At 38.7% G+C, this 19,074-nt stretch overlaps 1 pseudogene; it reads left to right on the top strand.

The window, feature by feature from the left end:
• Positions 1–2,383: 2,383 nt before the first annotated feature.
• On the top strand, positions 2,384–3,848 carry LOC122735633 (annotated as a pseudogene).
• The last annotated feature ends 15,226 nt before the right edge of the window (positions 3,849–19,074 follow it).

The following is a 19,074-nucleotide window of genomic DNA, read 5'->3' as shown; positions in this document are numbered from 1 at the left end:
CAGAAGGGAGGGAAAGATTAAGGTTAAGAATTATGAAGTGCCCACACCTGAGCTCAAGCAATAATGGGAATGGAGGGGGTACGGAGCAAGCTAGACCAAAAAGCCAAACAACTGCCTTAGGACAGGGCCAGTTCCAATTCCTAAAAGAAATGGATGACATGAGGAATGATCTTCCCTGCTATTTTTAGCCATAATAATGAGCTCTAAGACATGACAGAGGGGCAGCAAGGTAGTGCAGTGGATAAAGCACTGTCCCTGGATTCAGATGGACCTGAGTTCAAATCCAGCCTCAGACACTTGGCACTTACTAGCTGTGTGACCCTTAGCAAGGCCCTTAACCCTCATTGCCCCACAAAAAAAAGAAAAAAGAGAAGACATGACAGAAAGAAGGGGATCCATGACTCCACATGAGGGAGGTATGAGTTCTTTTAAAGTCATGCGTAATTGAATTCCCACTTCTCATTTCACAGAGAAATATAAATTAACAAGAATCCTATGGGTCATGGAAGATTTCGATGAAAGAAGATTCCAGAAAAGAAAGGGGGTACTAGGTGAGAGAAGAAAAATGTATTCAGATCTGGAAGACTGTTGCAATAAAGACTAGTCTCAACAATCTAGGGAAGTTTTTTTGTACTAGCACAGTATATTCATGGTCTGATCAGTTTTCCACCAATAATCCTAAGGAACCACAAATCATATTAAATAAGACATTATTTTAATATTCTATGAAATGGCAAAAGAATCATCTCACTGGAGCCCTCTAAAAATATTTTTTAAGGCTTCTGATTTTTTTTCCTATAAGAAGAACACTGGATTTGGAGCCTGAGCACCTGGGTTGGAATCCTGGTTCTATTCACATCTCTGAGTCTCAGTTTCCTTACTTGTAAAATGAAGTGATTAGGCTAGATGAGCTCCATGATCCCTTCCCTCTCTAAATCTTAGAATCCTAGGAAATACAGCACAATCATGCTTTCTGTACATTTAACTTCTTCAGTCATCTTTGAAAATGAATTTTGTTTCCTGAGTAGAGTCATTATTATGGAAAACACCTTTGAAACTGAATTTGGAAGAAGCTGTAATTATCTGCTTGATCAGTTAAGGGATAACTCTAAGGGCTTTGGTTTTGTTTCTCTAATTGGAATGAAATAATTTATTTCTTCTCATAATTCACTCAGATAGGAGTCCTGTTCTTAGCTGAGCTCTATTTATCCTGACCCTCAGCAGCTGCATCAATTATTCAACCGAGAAGTATTTATTAAGCACTTACTACATGCCAGGCTCTGTGTAAAACACTGGAAGCTCAAAGAAAAAGAGAAAACAATCCCTGTCCTCAAGGAGCTTACATTCTAATGGAGGAGACAACATGCAGATACATATAAGAGTAGATGGAAGGTATCCTTAAATGGGGAAGACTTGTTGCAGTAGGAGCATTTAAGCTAAGTCCTAAAGAATTCAGGCAGCTGGGTGGCACAGTGCAGAGTGCTGGGAATGGAGTCAGGAAGACTCTTCTTCCTAAATTCAAATCTGGTATCAGACATTTAGTAGCTGTGTGACCCTGGGCAAGTCACTTAACCTTTTTGCCTCAGTTTCCTCATCTGTAAAATGAGCTGGAAAAGGAAATGGCAAACTAGTATCTTTACCAAGAAAACCCCAAATGGGGTCACAAAGAGTCAGACACGACTAAAAAATGACAACAAAAACAACAAAAGAATGCCAGGGATTTCAGCTTTTCTAGTGATTACTTAGGAGCATTTGTTGGAAAGAGGGACCCACAACCAGCTCTGCAGCTATTGAACTGAAGCCAAAGGTTAAGCCTTGTATTCTTATCATGAAAAATTCAAGGGGCAACTAGGTGGCCCAGTGGATAGAGCACCAGCCCTGGATTCAGGAGTACCTGAGTTCAAAGATGGCCTCAGACACTTGACACTTACTGGCTGTGTGACCCTGGGCAAGTCACTTAACCAAAAATAAAGAAAAAGAAAAATTCAAATGAAACAATTTATTCCCTATTACATACAATAAACATGTCTTAGAACTGAGGTGTCACTCACTTGAAGGCCCTATGTGGTCACTCACAGGTATAACCAGAAGCAGATTAAAAAGTAATTTGAAGGAACAGCTAGGTGGCGCAGTGGATAGAGCACCAGCCCTGGATTCAGGAGGACCTGAATTCAAATCTGGTCTCACACTTGACACTTATTAGCTGCATGACCCTAGGCAAGTCACTTAACCCTCATAGCCCTGCAAAACAAAACAAAAAGTAATTGGGAGAGCGCAAGGGGCAGTGCTGCAGTGGGGCATGCACGGCCTCAGCCCAGCTGTGTAACTGCTAGCCCGGGGCTCCCTGGTCTGCTCTGCTCTGCTATACAGAAGGCGGGAAGACATGGCGGGCCAGGTTATAAAGTGCAAGGCTGCAGTGGCCTGGGAGGAAGGCAAACCTCTTTCTATAGAGAAAATTGAAGTGTCCCCACCAAAAGCTCATGAAGTTCAAATCAAGATTATTGCCACTGCTGTTTGCCATACCGATGCCTATACTCTGAGTGGGGCCGACCCAGAAGAGTGTTTTCCAGTGATTTGGGGACACGAAAGAGCTGGGATTGTGGAGAGTGTTGTTAAGGGCTAAAATTCTAGCTAGTCTGTCTAAAATATCTAATGAGTGGTCGCCAATAAATTATAAGCTTTAGCAAGAGTTAGGCTTTTAAGCATTTATTAAGGAGAATAAGAATTTGGTAAAGAGAGAGAAAGGCCTACATTCATCTATCTACTAAAGGGAGAGCACGTTTCTAGCTCCCTTCTCTGCCAGAGTCCCCAGGAAAGAGTCCAGACTGAGCGCTAGTCTCTTCCTTCTTCCTCTCACTACCCAACGTCACTTCCTGATGCCCAAGAAAAGACTCCTGGTCTTGCCCTCAAAGACCTTCGCTTCATGGGTGGAACTCTTCTACAATAAGTCTCCAGCAGGTGGTGTCATTCTAATCGTTACAGTGTTGGTGAAGTAGTGATGAAGTTTCAAGCAGGTGACACTATCATCCCGCTTTACATCCCACATGCAAATTTTGCAAGAATCCTAAAACAAACCTTTGCCAGAAGATAAGAGTTACCCAACGGAGAGGACTGATGCCTGATAACACAAAGGGAAGAATATTTTTCATTTCATGGGGACCAGCACGTTTTCTGAATACACAGTTGTGGCTGATATTTCCATTGCTAAAATTGATCCTTTAGCACCTCTGGATAAAGTCTGCCTACTGGGTTGTGGTATTTCAACTGGTTATGGTGCCACTGTCAATACTGCCAAGGTGGAGCCTGGCTCTACATGTGCCGTCTTTGGCCTGGGTGGTGTTGGCTTGGCCATGATCATGGGCTACAAGGTGGCAGGGGCTTCCCGCATCATTGGAGTAGACATCAACAAAGAAAAATTTGCAAAGACCAAGGAGTTTGGAGTCACCAAATGTATTAACCCTCAAGATTTTAAGAAGCCCATCCAGGAAGTGCTGGTGTAAATGACTGATGGTGGAGTAGATTATTCTTTTGAATGTATTGGTAATGTTGGTGTTATGTGAGCAGCCCTGGAAGCCTGCCACAAAGGATGGGGAGTCAGTGTGGTAGCAGCTTCAGGTCAGGAGATCTCCACTTGTCCATTTCAGCTGGTAACAGGCCATCCCTGGAAAGGGATAGCCTTTGGAGGATGGAAGAGTGTTGAAAGTGTCCCAAAGCTAGTGTCTGAATACATGTGAAAGAAGATCAAAGTGGATGAGTTTGTAACTCACAACCTACCTTTTGATCAAATCAATGAAGCCTTTGAATTTATGCACACAGGAAAGAGCATTCAAAGTGTGTTGAAGATGTAAATCCTGAGCGCAAAATGCAGTCATCCCTCAGCATCTTGTGCCTCTCTCCTTATTAGTAGACATGAAGCTAAAGATTGACCAGCACTTCCTCTTGCTATAGTTATCTGATCTGGTGAATAATAGTTCTATATAATTCATGATGTACCTGTTGAATGTCAATAGGGTCACAGATCTCTTTTCTAATCTCTGCAGAGATTGTTACTGATGTAATTGTAAGTTGCCTCAAGATAAAATCATTTCTACACTGTTAAAACAAAAAAGTTAAAAAGTTAAAACAAAAAGTAGTTGGGAAACATCTAGCAAAATAAAGAAAATTCAATAAAATATAGATTGACATTACATTTTAAAACCAAGTCAATATGCACCCCATAGGGATCCTTATATACAGTTTAGTGGCCCATTTCTATTTGATTTGTCACCACTGACTTATAGTACAGTGAGATTTTCTATTAGTAGAACCTCTGGGAAAAACACAGCTCTTCTGCAAACAAATTTATCATTTTTTTTTAAAAGAGAAGAAACCATCACAAGTAACATGAGGTTACATAGTAGCTTGTCTAATCTCGTCCAAAGACATAACTCCTGCCAAAATTCCCCCATATACATTCATATAAGACAAGAGTCCTATAGGCGTCCATTTATCCACAAACTACAATTGGAAGCTTATCTTCTTTTTTTTTTTAAACAGAGCAATGAGGGTTAAGTGACTTGCCCAGGGTCACACAGCTAATGTCAAGTGTCTGAGGCTGGATTTGAACTCAGGTCCTTATGAATCCAGGGCCTGTGCTTTATCCACTGTGCCACCTAGCTGCCCCCTTGCAGCTTACCTTCTTTTTTCTAATCTCCCCTTCTTGCTCCTTTTCATTTTCTTCCTTCTTGTCCCACCTTCCATTTTTCTTTCATTTCTTTTCCACTTTATGTTTTCTAATTCCTTCCCTAATGTGATGGCAGGAAAGGATCTAATCTATATAAACTGTATTACAGCTATATATAGATATATAGCTAATATTTAGTTATATTATCATATAGCCACATATAATAACATATTATGTAGGTCAGAAGGGAAAGTCTACTCTTTTGAGGTACGTTGTAAAGAGGACTGGACCTGAAAATGAGAAATATGAGTTCAAACGGTACCACTACGGTTCTATGACTATAAGACATAACTTCTTTGAGTCTGTTTCCTTAATCTTAAAATGATGATGATATTCATACAAGTAATATAGAGTGGCTGGGAGCTATTACTGTCATGATGGTTACCCCTACTCAGACAATCCCAAATTCCTTTAATGAGACACTCAAGTTTCCCTTGCTAAGTAGTAAGCATAAGTAAGAATTCCTTTAGTACGCGCATGGTAGATAGCTTGCTAGATTTGGGGAGACTGGAGGTGGAATACCAGCTTGGGCTATGTGACCTTGGGCAAGTCACATAACCTCTCTGATCTTCAGTTTCTTCATATGTAAAATGGGGATAATTATAGCAACTACTTCTACTTTGCTAGATTAGTCTGAAGATCAAAAGAGTTAATATGTGCAATGTGCTATGTAAACCTTAAAGCATTATATAAATGTTAGCTGTTATTATCACTAACGTTAGCAGGGAAGATCATTCCTCATGTCATGCATTTCTTTTAGGAATTGGAACTGGCCCTGGTCCTAAGGCATTTGTTTGACTTCTTGGTCTAGCCTGCTCCTTACCCCCTCTATTCCCATTATTGCTTGAACTCAGGTATGGGTACTTCATAATCCTTAACCTTAATCTTTCCTTCCCTTGTGCCCCCATGGCTCCTAGATCCCTGCTGTTTTTAGCAAATTTGATATAATTTAGTTAGTATTTAGTGATTATTCCCTTTTTATTGTCCTAGAATACATACCTTATATGCCCTAACTATGGTTAAAAAAATATATGTGTTGTCTAAATATGCACCCTTAGCTTAGAGTGGAGATTCATGCTACTTACAGGAAGATACGCTGGTATTCTCCTGATTAAACCAGTGTAGGACAGAGGAAATTTTTCTTCTGGGTTGGGGGAGGTGTTTTTATTTGCTGAAAGCTACATTTTCCTCTGTTTGAGATATATTACATCACAGCATGAACAGCATGGCAAAACAGCCATTTTGGAACATTTCTTCTGTGAAGAAAAAAATAATCATTGCTCTTCATGTCAGAAAACTCTAGAGAATCTTTCCAAGGAGTCTAAGTACTCCAGTTACTGCAGGGTAGACTGAAGAAGGGATAGGAGTTTCTAGGAATGACATTCAGCTTTTGTTTTTCTTTTTGTCCCCAGGGGGCAGGATAGCACATGGACCACTTGTGTCTTTGGACCCTGTAACACCAATAACAACAATTGTGCCTTGGACTAGACAGAAGGAAGAACTAAGGGCAAGAATTAAAAACAATGGAAGGAAGGTATAAAGAGGCAAACCGCTGATCAATATAAGCATAATAGACATTTAAGGACTGATTCAAATCCTGGGATTTGTAGATCAGAGGGGCAAGAATTCCCTCTAAGTGCTGAGAGATTCGTAACTATCATGTCTTTGAGCTAGAAGGCTTGACTGGAGTCACACTTCAGAATTCTTAAAGGGACATACAAAGAGGAACGACTTGAGCACCTCAAAAGCTGAGCAGTAGTAGAAATGGGGAGTCAGCCTCCACTGAGCTGAAAAAATATCAAGAGAGAACTGTAAGACTGAAAGGGAAGGTAAATGGGGGAAGGGCTAAGCTGTGGCATTGAAGGAAAGGAGGAGGCTGCAATGATTTGGGAGCAGAAAATTCAGGTTGAAGCTACCAGCTGTGTCAACCTTGTAAAGGATTGAGGGAAAGATAGATGATAGATAGATAGATAGATAGATAGATAGATAGATAGATAGATAGATAGATAGATAGATACATACATACATACATACATACATACATACATACATACATACACAGACCGTCAGATTGATGGACATATATACAGACAAGTAGATAGATGATAGATAGATATAAGTAGATAGATAGACAGACAGATGGACAGATGCATACATACATACATACATACATACATACATGAAATTAACAGACAAACAAATAAAAGGTCTACTCTCCCCCTAACTTCCTTACCCATGCCTATCCAGCAAACAGACACTGTAATATACATTGCTTGCAGGATTAAAAGGAATAAAACTTTACAAGTTGGATAACAAGTAATAAAATTACTATTTTACAGAATAGAACTCCCTCTATACAAGGGGAAGAGATGAAGCAAGCTTCTCCATCATGTTCTTATAATATGAATCAAATTATACATTCTGCCTATTAAAATACCATTTCAAAAACTAATAACTTCAACTTTCTAATTTTCCTATTATATAATTTAAAATGGAAAAGGCAGAACACTGGTTTAATCTGTGCATTCCCAAGAGCAGATCAACTCATTCCCAAATAGATTGACAAATGGATAAATGGAAAGAAATGGAGAGGGAGAGGAGGAAGGAAAAGGAGAGGGAGAGAGAGAGAGAGAGAGAGAGAGAGAGAGAGAGAGAGAGAGAGAGAGAGAGAGAGAGAGAGAGAGAGAGAGAGAGACTAGTAAGTACTTACTATGTTCCAGGTGCTGTGCTAAGTGCTAAGCACACAAATGGAAGAACCAAGAAAGTTACAGGAAATGAAAATATTTGGGGGTCAGAATGGCAGCATGACATAGAGATGACAAGGAAGTGTCAAGGCATAAAGCCCAGCACTCCAGAGGCAGCGTGGGTGATGACTATGGTAGAGTCAGCAAACTGTGGAGAGGGCTAGGGATTAAAATTTGCCCCCTTATTCACCTTGAAGGAACTTTCTGAGCTTTTAGGTGATTTTTTAAAAACCTACTAAGTAGGGCCTTCCAAAACAAACTTTACCTGTGATAAATAGATGACCAAATCATAGTTAGCAGTGCTCAAGGAAAAGCCTAGATGTGATGTTAACAAGGTATACACTGCTGGAAACTAGCACAACCTGGTTTCCCCGACTAGCACTCTGCAAGCAGATTTTTCCTAGCCATAAATCATAGAATATTAGACTACTAGAGGTAAAAGAGAAGTTAAGAAATCAGGTAGTATAGTGGAAAAGAACACTAGCTTTGGAATCAGAGGAGCAGAGTTTTAATCCTGGCTCTACTTCTTACTGTGTGAACTTGGTCAAATCCTTTAACTTCTTTGGTGCTTTTACCTTATCTATAAAATGAGGGAGTTGGACTAGATCCTAGCTTCTTAAACTGTGGGTTGCAACTCCATATGGGATCATGTAATTGAATATGGGGGTCATAAAAAATTTGGCAACAATAAAATGTTACGTATGCCTATTTTACCTCTCTATATACTTGGGGTCATGTAAAAATTACTTGGGTGAAAATGGGTCATTAGTGGAAAAAAGTTTAAGAATCCCTGGACTAGATGACCTCTAAGGTTTGTCACAGTTCTAAATCTATAAGCCTCTCCTCCCCATTTACACATAAGCAAACTGGACCCCAGAACAATGAGATGACTTGTTCAAAGTCATATAACCGTTGGCGGAGGCCAGACATAACACAGTCTACTACAGAATATTGCCTCCCTTGTGGATTTCTTTATATGAGAGAGAGTGAGTGAGTGAGTGAGTGAGTGAGTGAGTGAGTGAGTGAGTGAGTGAGTGAGAGAGTGAGAGAGAGAGAGAGAGAGAGAGAGAGAGAGAGAGAGAGAGAGAGAGAGAGAGAGAATTACAGAAAGAGGAAGCAGGCCTCCCCAGTCCTATCCTTGTGAATTCAGTTATTCAATCAATCAATTAACAAATATTTGTTGAGAACTTACCATGTTCCAGGTGCTGTGCTAAACCCTGGGTATACAAGTACAAATGTGTTTGGGGGTTGTGGTCAGAGTATATATGTCAGGGTAGGGTTGGGGAGTGGGTATATGGGCATGTGTTTTCAAAGCTGAAGGAACTGGATTGTTTAGCCAGGAGAAGAGAAGAGACAGAAATGGTGAAGAGGATGAAAGTTTATTTTACAGAAGGTGATTATATGAAATGAGAGCAGAACAGAAAGAGACATAGCAGGATTTCTTTGACCAGTGGAATGATTGAATTTAGATGAATTATGGAGGTGTAAATTCCTTAACTTTGCAAATATAATTAATTCTACTGCTGCAACATTCATTATTTGTTCCTTTCTATGTCAATTAGAGCTATAGCTAGGAATTCTTATGATCAGCTAAGTACCATAAATGATGCCCAGTGTAGGCCTCAATTAAGGGGAGGGCGATCCATTCCATGGTAGGAGACATCCATAAACTACCACAAGGATACTGCTGGGGAAGACACTACAATGTCTGGGGGAAAGGAGAAGCAGACCTCCCTAATCCTATCCTTGTGAATTCAGTCAGCAATGAATCAACATGTTTTTACTGAGTTTCAATCATGAGTCAGGCACTGTGCTAGGCCCATACCCAATCTCTACTTAATGAGAAGCTTACATTCTAATGAGCGAGGCAAGTACATATAGAAATAATATGCAGCATAAATATAAAGTGAACAAATACAAATATATACAAATGAGTTAAATGAAAGGTAGTTTAGAAGGGAGAGCACTAGCACTTCAGGGGATCAGGAAAGGCTCCATGTAGAACATGGTGCTTGAATTGCATCTTGTTTTTTGTGGTTTTTTGTTTGGTTATTTGTTTGGTTTTTGTTGTTGTTGTTTTGCTAGGCAATGAGGGTTAAGTGACTTGCCCAGGGTCATATAGCTAGTGTGGGGACCAATTTTTAATTGGGGAGTGCTAGCTAAGTGGTTCGCCGCAGTACTGGGGCAAGGAAGGAGACCGGCAGCCTCCCTCAAAACAGAACAAGATTTATTTTAACAAGAACAAACTTAAAAAAAACACAAACAGGATCAGTAGGATCAAGGGAAAGGAAATAAAATGGGGAAAGGGAAATTATAATACCTGAAAAAAATATCACCGCCCAGGAATCAGCTGAAAATACGCAGCAGAACGCCTGTAGCTTTCCTGCTTCCACCTAGAATACCCAATTCTCCTCCCCCAAACCTAGAAACACCCCACACAGCCCCAGCCAATGGGATGGCCACTCTGACAGTCACATGACTGCCCTCACTAGGCTTCCGATCATTATAATTTTGCCAGGCCCATGTAGGCATCGGCGAGTGGTGATGACGTTATGTGCCAGAGCCCTGGCAATGGCTACAACCAGTGGGTGGAGCACCATGCGGTTTGCGGAATCCCAGGCCAGTGCTGGCCGAGGCATAAAAACCTCAAATAACAATTAATTCTTTAGACTAGTAAATGTCAAGTGTCTGTGGTCAGATTTGAACTCAGGTCCTCCTGAGTCCAGGGCCAGCGTTTTATCCACTGTGCCACCTAGCTACCCCTGAATTTCGTCTTAAAGGAAGAGAGGCAGAGATAAGGAAGGAAGGAATTTTAGTCATATATTTAAATATTTGTAAAACTTGCACAAGATAACAGTAACAATAAGTATTTGAGATAGGATGCAAAATCAGCTTTTCTTCAAGTCCACATTTCAAACTGTTTTTGCTCAGTACCTAGCCTGGTACTTTGCATATAGTAGACCTCTAATAAATGTTTGTGGTTGAATCTCCAGGTACTACAGACTAGAAGTGGGATTCTTATAAACAGTATTCAACTTTATTCCATTTGTCACATTATAGCTTAGAGATCACAAAGCTGTTAGTGTTCTCCTCCTATTTGTGTATAATGTCATATTGATTCCACCAATTCCCAGAGTACTAGAGTGCCTCTTAAGAGAAAAATTTTGCATAATTATGCAAAAGAGTTGGACGGAATGGTATACAGAGTACAAAACAAAACAAAATAAGTAAAGCAAGTGGATAAAGAATATTTGTTGTCCAGAAAAATTAATTTACCCTAAGCCTCAATCCATCCATGTCAATATACAACTTGACCAAACTCCCCTTGTTCCCTGCTAACTCTAGGATAAAATAAGACTCTCTGTGTTCTTCACACACCACACTTCATCACCTATTTCTGCACCTTTGCACTGGCCATCTCCAACGTCTGAAACACACTCCTTTTTTTTTTTTTTTTTTTGCAGGGCAATGGGGGTTAAGTGACTTGCCCAGGGTCACACAGCTAGTAAGTGTCAAGTGTCTGAGGCCCGATTTGAACTCAGGTACTCCTGAATCCAGGGCCGGTGCTTTATCCACTGTGCCATCTAGCTGCCCCACGACATACATTTTTGATGGAAAATGAGTCAGATCCAGAATTGGAGGAAAAGAACTTAAGAATTGTTTTGGGAAGATAATACAGCTTTGTCAGTGATCACAAGCTTCGCTCTGGTACATATTTTAAGACCAACAACATGGTAAATTAGAATGTTGGACTTGGAGTCAGGAATACCTAGTTTCAAATTTGCTTGATATTACTACCAGCTGTGTGACTCTGGGAAAATCATTTAACCTCTTTGTGTCTCAGTTTCCCATCTATAAAGTGGGGGAATTGAATTCAATGATCTCCATTTCTAAATCTATGGCCTTATGATTATATGAACATTCTTCTGGAGATGCCATGTGGCTATTAATCATGAAACAATACAATCTTCAAAGAAACAAAATTGCAAGGGATAGAAAGATTCATGGTGGGATCAGATAGGTTTCAGTATATTATCAGGGATGACTTGTGCACAAGAAACGGTGTAAATAAAGTCATCCTCAACATATATGTATAATTGACAAATTACATGAATGGACCAGTAATATGATAAGATTAACAGTTATCAGATGGGCAGCTGAAATGTTAAACAAGTATACATAGCATGCATGTTAAAGGACCTAGAGAAAGCTATCTAGGATACTGCATAGGTTCTTTGTACAGAACTTATGGGGAGACATAGAGAAGAGTGACATAAGACAAAAGAGAAAAAATAGGTTGTAATCTGCTTTGTTGAAGAGATTATCAATATCAACATGTTTATGGCTCATTTGACGTATTGAAATATTTTCATCTTAACAAAATCCTATTATAATCAAACAATTTTGAATGTTACACAAATCCATTATAAGAGGATTTTTTTCTTAAACTAGGATTATATTTCTAAATCTATAATGTTATTTTGCAGGCTGTGGCTCTGAAGCAGATAATTGTGTCTTTTTTAAAAAAAAACATTATTTATTTATTACATTCTATTTTGTTAATTTGAGTTGCAAATTTTTTCTCTCTCTCTCTCCCTCCTGCCCCATCTCAACCCCATTAAGAAGGCATGAACTATGATATCGATTATACATGTGAAATCATACAAATCATATTTCCATATTAGCCATGTTACAAAAAAAGCAAGAAAAATAAAAGATAGTTAAAATAGTTATGCTGCAATCTTCATTCAGATTTCCTCAGTTCTCTCTTTGTAGGTGGAGAGCACTTTTTTATCCTAAGTCCTTTGGAATTGTCTTGGATCATTGTATTAATCAAAAGACTTAAATCATTCATAGTTGATTATCATATTATATTGCTATTACTGTGTACAATATTCTCCTGGTTCTGCTCACTTCACTTTACATCAATTCATATAAGTTTTCCCAAGTTTTTCTTAAACTATCCTGCTCTCATTTACAATATGTATTGTATATGTTTATACAATATACAATAATATTCTATCACAATCACATATCACAATTTATTCAGCTATTCCCCAGTTAATAAGCATCCCCTCAATTTCTAATTCTTTGCCACCACAAAAAGAGCTGCTATAAATATTTTTTGTACATTTAAGTACTTTTCCTTTTTTCTTTTCCCTTTGGGATACAGACCAGGTAGTAGTGGTATTACTGGGTCAAAGGATATGCACACTTTTATAACCCTTTGGGCATAGATCTAACTTACTTTTCAGAATGGTTGGATCAGTTTACAGCATTAGGGTCCCAATTTTTCCACATCCCCTTCAACACTTCTCATTTCCTTTTGTCATATTAGCCAATCTGGTAGGTGTGAGGTTATTTTAATTTGCACTTCTTTAAGTTGCTTTAATTTGCATTTCTTTAATCAATAGTGAATTAGAACATGTTTTTCATTTGATTGTTGATAGCTTTGATTTATTCAGCTGAAAACTTCCTGTTTATATCCTTTGACCATTTATCATTTGGAGAATAACTCATATTATTATATATTTGACTCAGTTTTTCATATATTTGAGAAATGAGGCCCTTTTCAGACAAACTTGCTATAATTTTTTCCCAGTTTTCTGCTTTCCTTCTAATCTTGGCTACATTGGATTTGTTTGTGCAAAACATTTTTAATTTAACATAATCAAAATTATCCATTTTACATCTCATAATGCTCTCTATTTCTTCTTGTCATAAATTCTTCCCTTATCCATAGATTTGACAGGTAAACTAATCCATGCTCCCCTAATTTGATTATGGTATCACTCTTTCTGTTTGAATCATGTACCCACTTTGGCCTTATCTTGGTATATGATATGAGATGTTGCTCTATACCTAGTTTCTGCCAAATTGCTTTGCAGTTTTCCCAGAAATTTTTGCCAGATAGTGAGTTCTTGTTCCAAAGGCTTGGATCTTTGGGTTTATCAAATACTAAATTGCTATGGTCATTTACTTCTGGGTATCATGTATCCAACCTATTCCACTGATCTACCATGCCAGTACCTGATTGTTTTCATGATTACCACTTTGTAATACTGTTTAAAATCTTGTACAGATAAACTCCTTTCCTTCACATTTTAAAAAATTGATTCCCTTGACGTTCTTGACATTTTCTTCTTCCAGAAGTTTTATTTTTTAGCTCTATAAAATAATTATTTATCCTTCTCTTTCTCTTTTTTACCCTGTCACTTCTAAAAAGTCTATTTTACTTCTGATCATTGACTCCCTCAATCCATTCTCCCTTCTCTTATACTCCCCCCTCTTTTATTTCATTTCTTTCCTACTTTCCTGTTGGATAAGGTAGATTTCTATACCCAACTGAGTTCGCATGTTATTCCCTCTTTGAATCAATTCCACTGTAAAAGCCCTTCCTTATGTGCCTCTTTTATGTGAGATAATTTTTCCTTTCTTTTCCTCCCTTCCCCCTTCTCCCATGCATTCCTTTTTCTCAGCCTTTCATATTTTTAGGAGATAATCTCATCATAATGATCTATTCCCTCTGTCTATATAGACTCTTTCTAACTGACTGAATAATGATAAAGTTCTCAGGCATTACATATATCATCTCCCTATATAGGAATGTAAACAGTTTAACCATATTAAGGCCCTTATGATTTCTTTCATGTTTATCTTTTTTTTTGGGGGGGGGAGGGCAACAGGGGTTAAGTGACTTGCCCAGGGTCACACAGCTAGTAAGTATTAAATGTCTGAGGTCAGATTTGAACTCAGGTCTTCCTGAACCCAGGACCAGTGCTTTATCTACTGAGGCGCCTAGATGCTCCACATTTACTTTTTTTATGCTTCTCCTGAGTCTTCTGTTTGAATGTCAAATTTTTTATTCAGAATAGTTCTTTTCATCAGAATGCTTGAAAGTCCTCTATTTCATTAAATATCCATTTTCCCCAGAAGGATTATACACAGTTTTGTGGGATACGTTATTCTTGGTTGTGATGCTAGCCCCTTTGCCTTCTGGAATATAATATTGCAAGACCAACTTTTGTTAAAGTTGGTCTCTGCTCTCGTGGTTGGATATAGGGAGGTACTATCCCAAGTTTCAGGGGTTTCTTGCTTCTGTTTTCTAAGATACTTCTGGGATTCTTCCAAGATGATGTGATCTGATGAGAGATGTGGTCACTGGGCTCCTCTTCTGCACTCTGTTCTTTACTCCAGAAGGGCTGCTGCCGTCCTGCAGCCACAAATGCTAGTGCTCCTCTCTGCTTTGAAACTGAGTCAAGGACTCCTATTCCTTTGTGAGTGACCACAAGTGATTTTCTCTGCCATGGTACTGTGACTAGGACCCTCTAAAACTGTTAAGTGCTAATGCTCCCTAGAACTGTGATTAGGTCCCTTACACTCCTGGGGTCTCAAGTGCAAGTTCTCCTTCTCTTCACCAGAACTGTGACTGGGCAATGCAACAGAGATCAGGGCTGGCTAAAGATTCCCTGTAATCTCTTTCTGACCAATTGTCCCTTACCATCTCTGGGCTAATAGCCTTGAAAGTTGCTGCTGCTGCCACTGTCACAGCCACCTCCAAGACCCCCTGTTGTTATTGCTACAATGTGTGCTCCAAGCTGGCCCCCACCCCAGTATCACAGACCTCTCTTGTCAACCTCCTAGGTTGTCTTAGGATGGAAAAATGTGGCCTTGACCTTTTGTTGGCTCTGCAACTCCAGAATTCAATTTGAGGCATTAAAGTTGTTTGGAGAAGAATGTTGGGAGAGTTCAGCTGGATTGCTGCCTCTAACTCTATCTTCTTGGCTTTGCCTATTGTAGCTTTCTAATTCTATAGTAGCTGCAACCCCTCTGCATACTACACAATTTCTCCTTTCCTCAGGAAATGAATTTTATTCAATATTTGCAATAACCCTATGAAGTTGGCATGGACAACATTATCATTAGTGTCATATCACTCAAAGCCATCTCATGACAAAGGTGGACAAAGGTTGCTGACACCATATACCTTTATAACCTTCTTATAGATAGATATAGATATAGATATAGGGAGAGAGAGAGAGAGAGAGAGAGAGAGAGAGAGAGAGAGATGGAGATGGAGATGGAGATGGAGATGGAGATGGAGATGGAGATGGAGATGGAGATGGAGATGGAGATGGAGATGGAGATGGAGATGGAGATGGAGATGGAGATGGAGATGGAGATGGAGATGGAGATGGAGATGGAGATGGAGATGGAGATGGAGATGGAGATGGAGATGGAGATGGAGATAGAGATGGAGATAGAGATAGATGGTCGAATTTGCCAGCAGACATTCATGATAAACTTTTCACCATCTGAATTCCTGTTTGATGACTGAAATATTTGTTGGTGAAACGTATTTGGAATTACTAGAGACACATTTGATTCTAAAAATTATAACCCATTAGTTCAGAAAGAGACTAAGAGCCAGATTTTCACCTTTTTGGTCATTCTGGTCATTGACCACGAGAGGACGCCAAAATCACATGCAATTGAGGTCTAATTCTACAGTGTGATAGTTCACTCTTTCTCCCTCCTTTCCTGACACTAATACCCCAAGACACCAATATACCTCTCAGTTTCTAATTTAGGAAGACTTCAAAGGAGGGAGCCGTGGCTCTAATATGATATGGTTTCCTTGAACCTGGATCATTTCAACCAATCAAGAATATTTTCAGAAACATTTTATGGACAAGATACTGTGTTAAATGCCATAGGAAATACAAAGTCAGATAAGACACAAATGCTGAGTTTACATTCTAATTGGAGAGATAAAACATGTACACAATTAACTGCAAAATAAGGAAGATGGTACAATTGGAAAGTAATATTGGAACAGTGCTGACAATAACTGCTATGGGTTCAGAAACTACAGATTCTCCCAGATTCCTCCCACCCACCCCCCCACCCACCCACCCCCCCAGATTGTTTTTTTTAATATATATTTTAAGAAAGGGAAGGGATGTCACAAAATTACATCTGGAATAGTATCAAAGAAATAAAACAAAAATCAGAGAAACCCACAGCTGAAAGAGACCTAACAAATTCTGTATGACAGGGGTGGATAGCATTTCTAAGAATAAGAAATAACAACAACAAAAAAATAAGGAACAAAAATAAGCCTGTTTGGTTAGCATGTAGCATGCCTAAAGGGGGTGAAGATGAAATAAGCCTGGAATGGTCAGCTGAAGCTAGACTACTTAGGGCTTTAAATGGCAAGTCTAAGAGTTTGTCTTTTATTCCAGAGACAAGAGGGAACCACTAAAACTTCTAGAGTAGAGGAGTCAATTTGTCAGACCTATGCTATTGCATTAATAATTCGGAAAATGGATTGAAGTTAGTAGAGAATGGAAGCAGGGAGAGAAATAAAAATCATATCAGACAAAAGATGTGGACAAGCTGAAGTCTGCATTATTGAAGAGAATATCACTATAGATGCATTTATAACATGTTAGGTTTGCAACAATCCAAGTGAGAAGTGATAAGAACTTAAACTAGGTTGTAGTTAATGAGAAGAAAAGAAAGTAGATATGAGAGATGTTGCACAGTCATATTAATAATAGCTAGCATTTATATGGTTCTTTAAGGCTTGGGAATTACTTTACAGCTATCATCTTATTTGATCTGCTATGAGGTAGGTGGTATTATTGTCTCCATTTTATAGAGGAGGAAACTGAGAGAGAGAGAGGTTGAGTGAATTTTCCAGGGTCACAAAAACAGTAAATATCTGAGGTCAGATCTGAATTCAGATCTTTCTGGATTTGAGTCCAGTGTTCTATCCACGGTGTCCCCTGGCTACATCTAGCAGTATTATGAGCCAAAACAAACTAAAACTAAGAATGATTTTTTTTTAAAGTGTTAGTTTGTTTTAGGTCATAATTTGCTGATCCCTAGATTATATTAGGCACCATCAGAAAGATTCTTAACTGTATGGGTGGCTAGACTCGAAGAGTAATTCAATGTAAATGTGATGCATCTTTAGAGGAGTACTATAGGGATTTATATTTGATTCTAGATTGTTAACATTTTTATAAATGAGATAGAAAAAGGGTAGATGGTATTCTCATCAAGTTTGCAAATGACATAAAGCTGTGGAAAATAGCTAGCTAATATAATGAATAACAGAGAAAGGATACAAAGTAATGTTTATAGTCTAGTGATATGAAATTCATTAGAAGTCTATGTAATTTTTCATACTTGAGTACAAAAGGAAAAAATCAATGTTATAAGTAGAAGTTACAAGGGAGGGAAATGTTGGAAGATATGAAAAATGTCTGGGAGTTTACTGGCCTACAAGCTCAAAACACATCAGCAGTGCAATGTGGTAGCCCTAAATGCTAAAGTGTTTGGGGGCTGCGTTGAGAGAGACATAGCTTTCAGTAGTGGGGAGATGAGATTTCCACTCTACTCTGCCCTCATCAAACCTCATCCAGTGTTCTGACCTCTAGGGCCCAACAGAATAAGTCTATTCCCTCTTCCACATGGCAGCCTTTGAAATACTTGAAGATGGGGCAGTTAGATGGTGCAGTGGATAGAGCACCGGCCCTGGAGTCAGGAGTACCTGAGTTCAAATCTGGCCTCAGACACTTAATACTTAACTAGCTGTGTGACCCTGGGAAAGTCACTTAACCTCAATTGCCTCACAAAAAAAAAGAAATACTTGAAGATAATTTCCACATCTTCTCTAAGTCTTCTCTCCATATTAAACATAATCAGTTTCTTCAATGATTCCTTAACAGCATGAGTTTGAGATCTTCACCATTCTGAGCATCCTTCATCGAATGCTCTGCAGCCTATCAATGTCCTTTCTAAAATTTGGTGCCAAGACTAATGCAGATATTGCATGATTAGGGTAGAGAATAGACAAGACAATAATAAACATATATTAAACCCTTACTACATACTGGACACTATCTCATCTCATAGTACCTACCTCATAGGGTTGTTGTGAGAATAAAATGAAATAATATTTATCTAGAGGAAAATAGTCTTATTATTATCTCCTTGTTCTGGGTTCTGTGCCTGTCTTAATAAAGTCTAAGAGTTCACTGGCTTTTGGGTTGTTATTTAACAAGGTTCACTCAGTTGACCTTGCAAACCAACTCTAACACCCAGACCTTTTTTTCCTACATACTTTTCTCTTACCATGTTTATTCTAATTAGTACTTATGAGATTGATTTTCAAGTATAGGACCGAACATTTATTTCTATTCGTTTTATCTTATTAAATTCAGCATATTTGGAATTTGGGAGGATCCTGATACTCTCATCCAGTATTTAAGCAAAATATTGCTAGATGTAGCCAAGGGGCACCATGGATAGAACACTGAACTCAAATCCAGCAGGATCTGAATTCAGATCTGGCCTCAGATATTTACTGTCTTTGTGACCCTGGACAATTCACTTAACCTCTCTCTGTCTCAGCTTCCTCCTCTATGAAATGGGAACAATAATAGCACCCACCTCATAGAGGATCAAATAAGATAATATCTGTAAAGTAATCCCCAAGCCTTAATTATTAATTATTAATATGAAAACTGCTCAAGGATAAAATTTGTCATGGATATGTATGTTAGAATCAGATTTTAGAAAGTTTTCATTGGCAGG

The sequence above is a fragment of the Dromiciops gliroides genome, chromosome 1 (genome assembly GCF_019393635.1).
Source record: "Dromiciops gliroides isolate mDroGli1 chromosome 1, mDroGli1.pri, whole genome shotgun sequence".
Lineage (NCBI taxonomy): Eukaryota > Metazoa > Chordata > Mammalia > Microbiotheria > Microbiotheriidae > Dromiciops > Dromiciops gliroides.
The sequence above is the reverse complement of the archived record's forward strand: the minus strand, read 5'-3'. Positions and strand labels throughout refer to the sequence as shown.